Below are 11,932 nucleotides of genomic sequence, written 5' to 3'. Positions count from 1 at the left end.
GTATACAGTCTAACTACCATGGCTGCCGTACCGGTTTTGGAGGTGGTGGTGACAGCCTGTGGATCCTGGGTGACGTCGTCCTACTATTCCATCTTTAGCAGAGCCCAGAACAAGGTGGGCCTGTTCAAGGCTATATAGTCAAACCCAGACCTGCTGGGGATTGTCCCTGAGCCATAGAAACAGAGACTTCAAAAGCACAATATATTTAATCAATACAGTACAGTACCATACAGTCCTGTTTATCAGTAGTAATGCTGTGATTTGAAGTGTGACGTTGGAAAAAAAAAAGTTCCCTATGTATATATAAAAATGTGTAGTAGAATCCATAATGAGGTTTAGGGGACAAGGGTATGCTTTCACTGCCATGGGTTTGTTAGTTAGTTAGTGTGTTAGTTTGCTGGGGTTGTTGGACCAAGGAAGAACTCATATTTTGAAGTGGATCTGATTCACGGGGAAGATCCACAAAATAATTTTTCACTTTTGTTATTAACGGTGCAAGTATAGTGATTTGATAACTGCGAGTGGAGTTATTAATACTTCTGACCAACCACCAGAGGGCAGCAATAAATCTATAGGGTTATACACTTATTTTGAATAAGTCAGTAGGATTTTAGTAGAAGAAGACAGACCACACTATGCTGGATGCACATGTTAACTGTGTTGTTACAGTATAAATAGTCATACTTGATGAACCCAAGTTTCTTCAGTTTACAGTGTAGATGTGAAACATCACCAAGATAGGGCATTTGGCCTTGTTATATTATGCACCAAATTGCCATCTGGGGTTTATTGATATTGCGAGATAAGCGGATCCACAAATTATTCGTCATCAAGATCGAGAGATGTCCTTCTCTAAACTAGAAAATCCCTCTCCACTTTCACATTCAACAACTGTACATGCTGACGACATGCATCATGGGCGGGGGTCTGCACTCATCACTCAAAATAATGTCAATGAACCAAGAGGCCAACAATGAGGTGCCTTGATACACCTCAGTTGCCCCTCTCAGCCACCGTACTTACCTCTGCTGTCATACCTATATAGGATGACAGCCGTTAATATAAGACTGCAGGTCACTAACAAAGCAACTCACTTGAAATTATATTTCATCATATAGGTGTAAGATAACAATGACAGTACAAGTAATTTCATGTTATATGATATCTCATACAACATAGTAGCATATTATACTAGACATTGTGTTCAGAGAGCACAGAGCTCCGTCCATGAATGCATTTTGTGGCTCTGTGCTCGTGCACATGCATGCGAGCAGGACCCCACCATGATACGGACCCACTCCAAAATCTAATGGGTTCTAAGTTGGCCCATGCTACTGTAAACATCTCTACCAAGTTTCATGAAAATCAGTCTGGTAGTTTTTGCGTAATCCTGCTAACAAACAAACAAACCAAGAAATGGAACAATGTGGACATTGCCATTTAAAACATAAAAGCAGGACTCTCTCTCTCTCTCTCTCTCTCTCTCTCTCTCTCTCTCTCTGTGTCTGGCCCTCATGGGACTTCTCACTCCTCCGAGCGGTCAGAGGAGCAGCTCAGACTAAACATGCTGAGGCTGGATATTCACCACTCTCTCTATCTCCCAGTTCCCTGCTCAGAGGTGTCTGGACCCCGACTGGGCTGCAGGGCCAATTCTTCTCTACTAATGGCTCTCTCTCTCTCTCTCTGAGGTGTGTGTTGTGAGGTGTGTGTGTGTGCGCGTGCATGCATGCCTGCATGTGCTCCAGGTAGTGTGGGACTGGGCAATCTGATACCATACAGAGAGCATGATATCACTGGAAGTTTAAATCAGTGTGTGGGGTAACGTCTACATCGCTAATGTTTCTCATGGAATCCCTGCTGGTTCTTTCTCTGAGTTTCATGTTCTGAGGAATTTCCCCCGAAGTAGTATGAAACACAGCAGGCTGACATGAAGGGATTCTAAGAGTGTGTCTTCTGCATGTGTGTGCGTGTTTCCAAACGTACGGGCCTGTGTGTGTGTGTGTGTGTGTGTGTGTGTGTGTGTGTGTGTGTGTCTGTGTGTGTGTGTGTGTTAAAGTGTGTGGTGAGGGGTATGAGGTAGAGATTACTATTACTATTATCTAGATAAGGTTGGTAAAAGTGGCCTCATGAGCCCTGTGTGTTGCTCTGAGAGGAAATGGGCCCAGAGACCAGGCTCAGCTGTGCGTATATTCTACAGGGGTCTGAAAGTGGCCGTGTACCCACCCCCCACCACCCCCCCACCCTCCCCGCGTCCCCCCGTCCGTCTCAGGGCAGATTTCTCCCACAGTTGGGAGTGCTGGGCTGTGTGGCGGTGTGTTTATATTGGAGCGTGGACTTCCTAGTGGCAGCCTGCACCTATCTAAACATCCCCCCGGCCGCTGCTCTATGTTCCCGGCCTCGCACGGCCTCCCCCTCTCCTCTCTCTCTCCCTCCCTCTCTCTTTCTTTCTCCCTCTCCCGCTTGGCCTCTCTCCTCTCTCTCTCTCTCTCTCTCTCTCTCTCTCTCTCTCCTCTCTCTCTCATCTCTCTCTCCCGTCTCTCCTCTCTCTCCCCTCTCTCTCTCTCCTCCCCTGTGTCTCTCTCTCTCTCCTCCCCTGTCTCTCTCTCTCCTCACCTGTCTCTCTCTCTCTCCTCCCCTGTCTCTCTCTCTCCTCCCCTGTCTCTCTCTCCCTCTCTCCTCCCCTGTCTCTCTCTCCTCCCCTGTCTCTCTCTCTCCTCCCCTGTCTCTCTCTCTCCCCTGTCTCTCTCTCTCCTCCCCTGTCTCTCTCTCTCCTCCCCTGTCTCTCTCTCCTCCCCTGTCTCTCTCTCTCTCCTCTCCTCTCCCCCCTTGCTGTGCACCAGGATGGAATGCAGAGAGGGAAGGAGGAGAGAAAAAAGGAGCAGAATTCCTCCACATGGAGACATTCCACTCACTCTCTTCCACCCCATGTTCAGTTCCTCTGCTTCTGAATGGAGATTTCCTCTGCTGCCCAGGCACACGTCCCAGACACTCTCCTCACTCTGCACATACACGCACACACACACACACACACACACACACACACACACACACACACACACACACACACCACACACACACACACACACACACACACACACACACTCAGGCACACACACACACACACACACACACACACACACTCACACTCAGGCACACACACACACACACGTACGCGCACACACACACACACTCAGGCACACACACACACACACGTACGCGCACACACACACACACACACGTACGCGCACATGCACACACACGCAGGCGCGCATACACACACACACACACACATACACGCAGGCACACACACACACACACATATACAGTACACATACACACACAAATGCTCACATAATACAGATATACTGTGCCACTGCCTATACTATGGATCGAGTACACATCAACTTACCTCCGCCTCTTGCATACACCCACACATTTCACACGCAAAACACACACACGCACACACACACACAGAGCGTCTCGCCTCTCCCTTGTTTGTTTACGAGTGTGATTATCAGCTGCTTACCAACAGCGCAGCAGGATATCTGGTGCAACACAATAGCAGGCCCTGGTCCCCGGGGGCCGGACCGGGCTACTCTCTCTCCCCCCCGGGGGCCCATATCCTGATGCTATCAGCACAGAGGAGCTCCACTGGAGCATGGAGGGACGGGACAGCTGTGGTGTCAGCGTGTGGCGGGCTAGGCCTGCTGCTTTACAGAGATAGAGAACCGCCACCTCCGGTCCTGGTCTCGGTGGTTCTGGGTTCGTCTCGGTCTCTGTGGTTCTGGGTCTCGGTGGTTCTGGTCAGTGGTGTGTGTGTTGTTCGTGTGAACCCACTAAGAAATTCTGGGTACCCACAGTGCGCAGTTGTTAGGTTAGAGCAGTTTAGTCAGGTCAGTTGCCTAGCTGTTGGGTCATTTGATTTGACCCAGCAACCCCAGTTAGTTGTGTGGGCCTTGTTGATAGGGTTTTTGTTGTTGACTATTTGAATCTGAAAAGAACCCGACGTTTGGGTTAAAGGGGCATTCCATGGTTTTTGATGTTAAGGCTAATTTCTTCCATTCCCCCACTATTATAGCCTGCATCATGCCAGATTGTTTGTCAAAGCCTTCACTGTGTCATTAAATACAGTAGCTGTTTAGTCTTTTCCTGCCCGTAGGGTCCCATTCATTTTCAAAGTGCATCTTAAATCCCCTTGAAAAACATCAACATAAGTCTATGCACGTTATCCATCACTAACGGAACACACGGAACGCTCAGTCCAATTTTTTTATGCTCATGTCAAGTTCCAGTCAGAGAAGAGGGAAGTTTTCAAATCACTGTGCAGAAGTCATTTGATCAGAAACTTCCAGAAATTGCACAATGTGTGCAGCGAATGGACAAGGATCTGACTGCAAACGTTCAGGAATAATTTGCATGTGACATGCAGTCCAACATATTTTCAGAAAGAGTAAATAAAATGAGCAACATGACATGAGTGGCAATTCAGTCCTTGTAGGACCTAGCACTAGCCAGCTAGTTATCTCGTTAAGAAATTCTAGCTAGCTATAGTGATTATCCTTGGTTCACTCAATCATGTTGAGTATTTTTTTGCTCTTTGTGGGAGAGTGCTGCTGGTCCCCATCAGTCAGCGCGACAGCAACAGTCAACAAAGGTTAGCTAGCGAACATGTCATGCTTTGTCTGCCTCATGTATAATGTGTACAGTGCACTAGTGATTGTGTCTAGTGAGCACTGTGTGTACAAATGTGTATGTAGTGAGCATGAGTCATACAGTAAGCATGTAGCCTATAGTCCTGCAGTGACTGTGTGTGTGGGGTATGTCCAGCGCTCTTGTGCGCGTGTAAAGTGCCCGTGAGTGAGCGAGTGAGTGTGAGTGAGTGTGAGTGAGTGTGAGTGAGTGAGGGAGGTAGGTGTGTGAGGCGTGCAGCTCCAGAGAGCCAGGCCAGTGAAAACCCCAGTGAAAGCGCGCCCTCGCTGACAGATGAATTGCTCTAATTAGAAATCCATAACATCCTGCCACATGGCCGCCTTATCCCCAGCGCACTTCCTGCTCTGGGCCAGGCTGACGACAGCCAGCCCTGCTCCCTCCATCACTCCGGCCCGGACGGCCAATCAGATCGTGGGTGTGGGTGTCTCCCTCCAGCCTCCAGCACATGCCCCGGGCACCAGCTTTATGTGTCACTCCTCCTTCACCCCCCTCTCTCTCTCTCCTAGGCCAATCCGTGTGTGTGTGTGTGTGTGTGTGTGTGTGTGTGTGTGTGTGTGTGTGTGTGTGTGTGTGTGTGTGTGTGTGTGTGTGTGTGTGTGTGCGTGTGTGTGTGCGTGCGTACGTGTCAGCCAGCCTTTTGTGTCTGTCTGAGGCTCAGCTCTTTGGCTGGCTCTCTGTCTCTATCACTTCCTCTGTTTTTGCCGTACTCCATCATCCCCCTGCTCTATCTGTCTGCCTGGCCTGGCCCCCCTCCACCCTCCATACCCCCCCCCAGGTGTCTGAATCAGGGGCATGAGTTGAGTCTGTCCAGAGACATGCTCTGTGTGTGTGTGTGTGTGTGTGTGTGTGTGTGTGTGCGTGCGTGCGTGCGTACGCGTGTGTCTGTGTGTGTGTGTGTGTGTGTGCGTGCGTACGTGTGTGTCTGTGTGTGTGTCTGTGTGTGTGTGTGTGTGTGTCTGTGTGTGTGTGTGTGTGTGTGTGTGTGTGTGTGTGTGCGTGCGTACGTGTGTGTCTGTGTGTGTGTGTGTGTGTGTGTGTGTGTTTCGCGGTCTATAAACTCAGTTCCTCCAGTGCAGGCCCCCATCCCTCACAGGCAGCGTGGCAGTGCCAGCCAAGTGTAGCGGGAGGCTACAGTACACAGACGAGTCCCGGGGGAGAGGGCCTGCGCTCGGGAACATTAACAAAACCCTTAACTAAGATTCATGTCACGTCGCCGCCGACATTATGTAGAGCTTAATGGGCCGATGCTGGACGGCCTGCTCTGTCTCTGGCCCGTTATGAGATTAGCAGGCCGCCGCTGTGCCTCGGTACAGCCGGCGCTGGGCTAATGAGGTGGTCTCTGGCGTGGAGCACCGCTACTGGGGGAGCCCCCCCGCCGCCGGGCCGGGCAGGGCTGGTGGCGGAGCGGTCGCTGTGGTGAACACGCTGAGGAGCGGGAGGGGGGAGGGGGGGTGGGGGGGCACCTCAAGTCGGCTCGCACCTCCAGTCGGCTCGCACACTTGTCATGCAATTTCACAGGTTTCGATTTGACGGGTCGACGTCACAGCGCCTCCTCTGTCACACCCCGACACATCTGGGCCTCGAAGGCTTGACACACATTAATGCAAATTGAGGGCTCAGAGTCGGACTCTGTGGTCAAACATACATAGTGTACTTTTCACTGTGGTCTGAGCAGTCGGTACTGCTAGAATTGTTTTCTCCCCTCTTTCTTTTCTCTGACCCTGCTTACACGCGTTCCACACACACACGCCAGGCCAGCACACACACACACACACACACACACACATGCACACAGCTATACTTCTGGCTTCATGTTAAAAGTATTCTCTAGTTTTTTTTATGAGTGTCTGCCGAGAAAGTGTGTGTGTGGGGGGGGGGGGGGGGGGGGCTCAGGCAACAGAGAGATGGAGAGGGAGAGAGGGAAGGAGGGAGAAGGAGAGGCGGAGAGAGAGGTAGAGGGAGGGAGAGGAGGAGAGTTGAGCCACAGAACAGCGCCGCTGTGAGCAGCTGTGGCACTCCCAGATTTCCCCCTGATTGCTTTCAGCTGGTACTTGAACCCTGGGCCTTTTGGGTTTTGGAGGCCGGCCCAGACCCCACAATCCCCCCAGCGCCCCATCCAGCTGCCTGACCCCTCCCTGACCCCGCGCCGAGGATAGGAAAATACGAGCTGTGCCAAGCCAGAGAGTCTCTTTTATTCTGCCTGCTGGCACGCTGCCGGTGACCAGGGCTTACATAATGGGAAACATAGCAGGACCCAGGAGAAAGCAGACCCCCCCCCCCCCCCCAAAGCCCCCTTTCTTTTTTTCCTTACCAATCCATCCTCCCCTTCTCCCCATCTCCCTTCCCTCCTCCTCTTCCCTCTCTCCTCTCCTCCCCTGTGCACTCTCCCTGCCCCCCCCCCTCCATCTTGGAAGTGATATATCTGTTTGGGCCCTCTCGCCCGGGCACATTTGTTACAGACGCCCTCGACACAATCCTGAAGCCCAGCCACCAGCAGGACAACTGCACGGCACACGCACAAACACACGCATACAGGCACGCTCTCTCTCTCTCTCTCTCTCTCTCTCTCTCTCTCTCTCTCTCTCTCTCTCTCTCTCTCTCTCTCTCTCTCTCTCTCTCGAGCGCGCTCTCGTAAACGCCAGCATCGCTTGCGCGCGCTCGCGCCGACGCATTGACAGCACGCGCGCGCCAGCCGTTGTATTCGGTTTCACATAAGGCGCAGTTTGTGAAGGTCGCACTGGCGTACTCGCGCCATGGGGAGGCGCTGTGCTGCCTGACTCCTCTTACCACCGTACTGACCTCTCTCCACCTCACACGAAACCCGAGGAAGTGTGCGCATCCTTGTGTTCGACCCACTTTTCTCATCCCTGTTGTCATCCCTCTCTCCCTCTCTCCCTCTCTCCCTCTCTCCCTCTCTCGCTCTGTCTCATCCAGCAGCAGAGCCCTGGTCCCTGGGAAGGTCTCTCTCAGAGCGGAATAAGATTAAGTCATGGACGGGTGTTGAGGGAAAACGCTGACCTCTTATCCTCCCTCCTCCTCCTCCGTCTTTCATTTTTTCGAGTCTCTCTCTTCTGGCTCGCTCTTCCGCTCCTCGCTCCTTTCTTCTCTGCGCCTCCCTCTGCCCTCCAGCCTGAACGACTGTAATAATAGTAATAATGATAATAAGGTTGATGGGCCTGGTGACGGTGATGTAAAGAAACATAATATTAGAATAACAAACACGCTCTCCAAACCAATGGCCATTGATTGACCTTAGTAGAGAGGGTGTGCGTGCGTGTGTGTGTGCGTGCGTGTCTGTGCATGTCTGTGCGACCGCTGAGTGAAAGAGAGCGTCTCAGTGTGTGGCGTGTGTGTGTGTGTGTGTGTGTGTGTGTGTGTGTCTAGGAGGGAGAGATAGAGAGAGACAGCGAGGGGGAGAGAGAGGTTGCTGGCATGCTGTATATACGGTCACTTCCTCTCCAGTTTAAACAGAGCAGGCTGTGCTGGCAGCCTCCGCTCCCCTCTCCAAATGGTTTGCATCATGTTTAAACCCCCCTGCCACCACCCCTCCCCGCTCACCCCCTCTCTCTCTTCCTCTCTCTATAAATCATCAAATATCTCAAACTTTATGTGAATTTGAAGGGGGAAAAAAATGTTCTTTTCCCTCGCAGAGGGGCATAAGAAAAAGCTATAAAATAGATCTACTGTAGGATCTCTTTCCACTCCGAACACCCCTTGACCCCGGCCCTCCAGTCCTATGGTTCTCCATCCCTCCAGCCTCCCTTCCAGCCTTAGAGCCCTCCACTCCTCCTCCACTCCTCCTCCACTCCTCCTCCACTCCTCCTCCAATCCTCCTCCAATCCACCAGGCCCTAGTTCACCAGTCCATCAGGCCCTCCAGCCCCCCAGTCCTCCAGCCCCCCAGTCCACCAGGCCCTCCAGCCCCCCAGTCCACCAGCCCCCCAGCCCCCCAGCCCTCCAGCCCCCCAGCCCCCCAGCCCTCCAGCCCGCCAGCCTCCAGCCCCCCAGCCCCCCAGTGTGCTTCAGTGTGTCCTGGCCAGGGTGCTCTCACATCAGCAGCATGCAGGACCTCCCTCCTCCAGGTCCTCCTCTAACAGCCTCACAGTGCTGCTGCTACCAGCGACCCCATGAGGGGATGAGGGGATTCTGGTGGCGTCACAGAAGGATCACCTCTCCGGCCTTCATTCAATAACCAGCTGCCCTGTTTAGGGGTCACCTCTACTGCACAACCCCAAACCAACATGACATCTGGGTAACCTTGGTAAACTACCGAAACGTGTTACAATCTCAGATTATCTGACTCCATTGTGAACGGGGATAAGCAGCCGTTGATCAAGAAATGTCATCCTCACTATCTCTTCTGTATCTGGGTTTGTCATCATTGAATGTACGTGTGTGTGCAATATGCATCCGACATGCACAGTGTCAATCTGAACCCATATCTGACCTTGCTACTGCATAGACATGGGGTGAGTGCATTTGTGCAAGTGATACTTGTTTCTTGTGTTTGGTGTGTGTGTGCGTGTCTGTGTGTGTGCACGTGTGTATGTGCGTGTGTGTGTTGGCACCCAGTGTGTCATTAGCTGTGGTTCAACCATGGGGCTCTTCCCTGCTGTCTGTGCCCAGGCCACACCCAGCGATCCGTCATAGAGGGGGTCTCGCTCAGCCCTGAGGAGGCTCTATAAATCAGTGGGTTATTTTGAGTGGCGGCCCAGCCCGCCGTGAGGCTGGCACCCACACACACACGCACACACACACATGCACGCCCACACACACATGCACGCACACACTTCACACAGCTAATCTACATGGGTGGGCATCCATTACTGTCAGCTTCAGTAGTGGAGCTGATAAAACAGGCCCCATGCACATGAAGGGAGGGAGGGAGGGAGAGAGAGAGAGAGAGAGAAAGAGAGAGAGAGAGAGGCAAGCAATGTGGGGTCTTCCCAAGCCAACACACACGTACACACACGCGCGCACACACACACACACATACACATACACGCACATACACACACACACACACACGCACGCATGCTTGTGCCTCAGGCTTTGGCTCCAAACTCAGTCTATGAGGCTCATATTTCACCAGCTCACCTCAAAGAGATAGGACTGTTCATCCCAGCAGAATGTAGTGTAAGTGTTTTTAATGAGCCCTACCATGTGTGCTGATATCCACCCATGCACTGCTGAACAGCCCACACTGGCTCACCCACAAACAGGCCATCCCCGTCTCTATTGGAACAGCTCGTTCTACCAGTCTGTGATCAATTAGACAATCCATCAGTCCTTCTGCAAATTAATCATTCATCTGAGGCGGTAGCAGATCTGATTTCACGGTGGAGAATTTGGGAGGTGGGGAATTTGGGAGGTGGGGAATTTGGGAGGAAAAAGGGGGACGTACTCATCCGGGGTGTCCTGGTGTTCGTAGCAGTTAGAGCATCTCACATTAGCATTTCAAACAGCCTCTCTTGCCCCCAGCTGCCTCTCCATCGACTGAACTCGTTCATCACTCAGCGAACTGGATCCGGCTCAAAAGGACACCTTTGATTAATCCGTCCAAAGCCCAGGAGCTGAACAACTGGGGGCTGAGCCACTCCCTCTGGGTGGGGTCCAGGTGTCAGACACACAGAGTTGGGTGGGGGAAGAGAGAGGAGAGGGTGGTAGAGGAGTGCGTGTGTTTGGGTGGGTGGTGGGTGGGGCATGTATGGACAGTACAGTGTGAGGAGGAGACATGAAAGACGAGGAAGAGTCGTACCTTCAGCTCAGTGATTAAAAGGCACAGTGCTGATGAGAGGAAGGAGCATCAAGGTGCGCCGCAGCTCTTCGCTAGGCACTCTATAGCTCGGCGTGCGGCATCAGTACAGTATAAGTATGATTGTACTGTAGCCCTTTAGTGAAGACTCTTAGCCAGCTCCTCTTCTCTCTACTCTGAGCTACTATCTCTCTCTTTCATCCCCCCATCTCTCTCTTTCACCCCCCCTTTTCACTTTCTCTCGCTCTCTTTCCTCTTTCCTCTGTAAGTGGTTTTATGGTCGATGCAGTTGTAGATAATAGGCCTGGTACTCATGACCACAAATACAGATAGAAATACATAGAATCCATAAAACATAGGGTCAAAGGGAAATATTAAGAGTTGTTTAAAGCTCAAAAATTCAAAGACAGGAAACAGGAAATTCAAATGAGCGCCAGATCTCTTTATCTGACCTTTGCACTATCAAGGTTCTCCAGCATCTTTGACGCCTAAACGCATCACATATTTTGACTTTTCACAACTCTTAATATTTCATTTTACACAGCTTTTTTTTTGCTAGCATTTCCAGTGTTTTAATCCGGAAGGTGATATGAAATGATGTGATGTTAACCTACATGTGGTGATCCTACTCCATTAAAATATGCTGATTTTGTCTGATGCTGTTGACTGAATGAGGCTGGAACTGAGCTGGATAAACTAGAAATTATACTCCATATACATATATGGCTATATATATATATATATTACAATCACCCTTCTGAATATTACAACATTCAGAAGGGTGATTTCCACAAGCATAGACCTGTACCCATGACCATGTGGGGGTTCCCCCTCAAAACAGCACAAGCTATTTTAGATCTGTAGCCTACTCTGATTAGGCATCCATGAAGCACAGAAATAACATTTCAGAGCACACACACACACACACACACACACACACACACACACACACACACACACACACACACTTCCCAGTGTATCCAGAGGTGTCCTTCCGTGCTGTAATGGCTGTTGTCTGTTTTGTGTTAGAACGTTTGCAGCAGCATAACTGTGCGAGAGGCTTCTTATGGCGATCATACCCTTCCTGCATTCTACAGTCAATTGACAGCTGAGCTGTAATTAGCCAGATTAAACAGGAGTTTATGCTCACTTAACTCACAAGTCATTCGAGATAATTAGAGGCAATGGTTCCAAAATCCACATGCATATCTTTTCTACATGGTTCAGTCTAAATAAATAATAACAATCATTACTTCATTTTGTACTGTAGTTTTAACGATTTGGATAAAAGAGTAATTTGAAAGCGGATGAGGGCAGAATATCTGGAGGAGAATGGGATTGAGTGTGTGTGTGTGTGTGTGTGTGTGTGTGTGTGTGTGTGTGTGTGTGTGTGTGTGTGTGTGTGTGTGTGTGTGCGTGTGTGTGTGTGTGTCCTCAGTACAGAGCGTATGTTGATGGTATGCTGGGT

This window comes from Borostomias antarcticus (genome assembly GCF_949987555.1).
Source record: "Borostomias antarcticus genome assembly, chromosome: 1".
In the NCBI taxonomy this organism is placed as follows: domain Eukaryota; kingdom Metazoa; phylum Chordata; class Actinopteri; order Stomiiformes; family Stomiidae; genus Borostomias; species Borostomias antarcticus.
The sequence above is the reverse complement of the archived record's forward strand: the minus strand, read 5'-3'. Positions refer to the sequence as shown.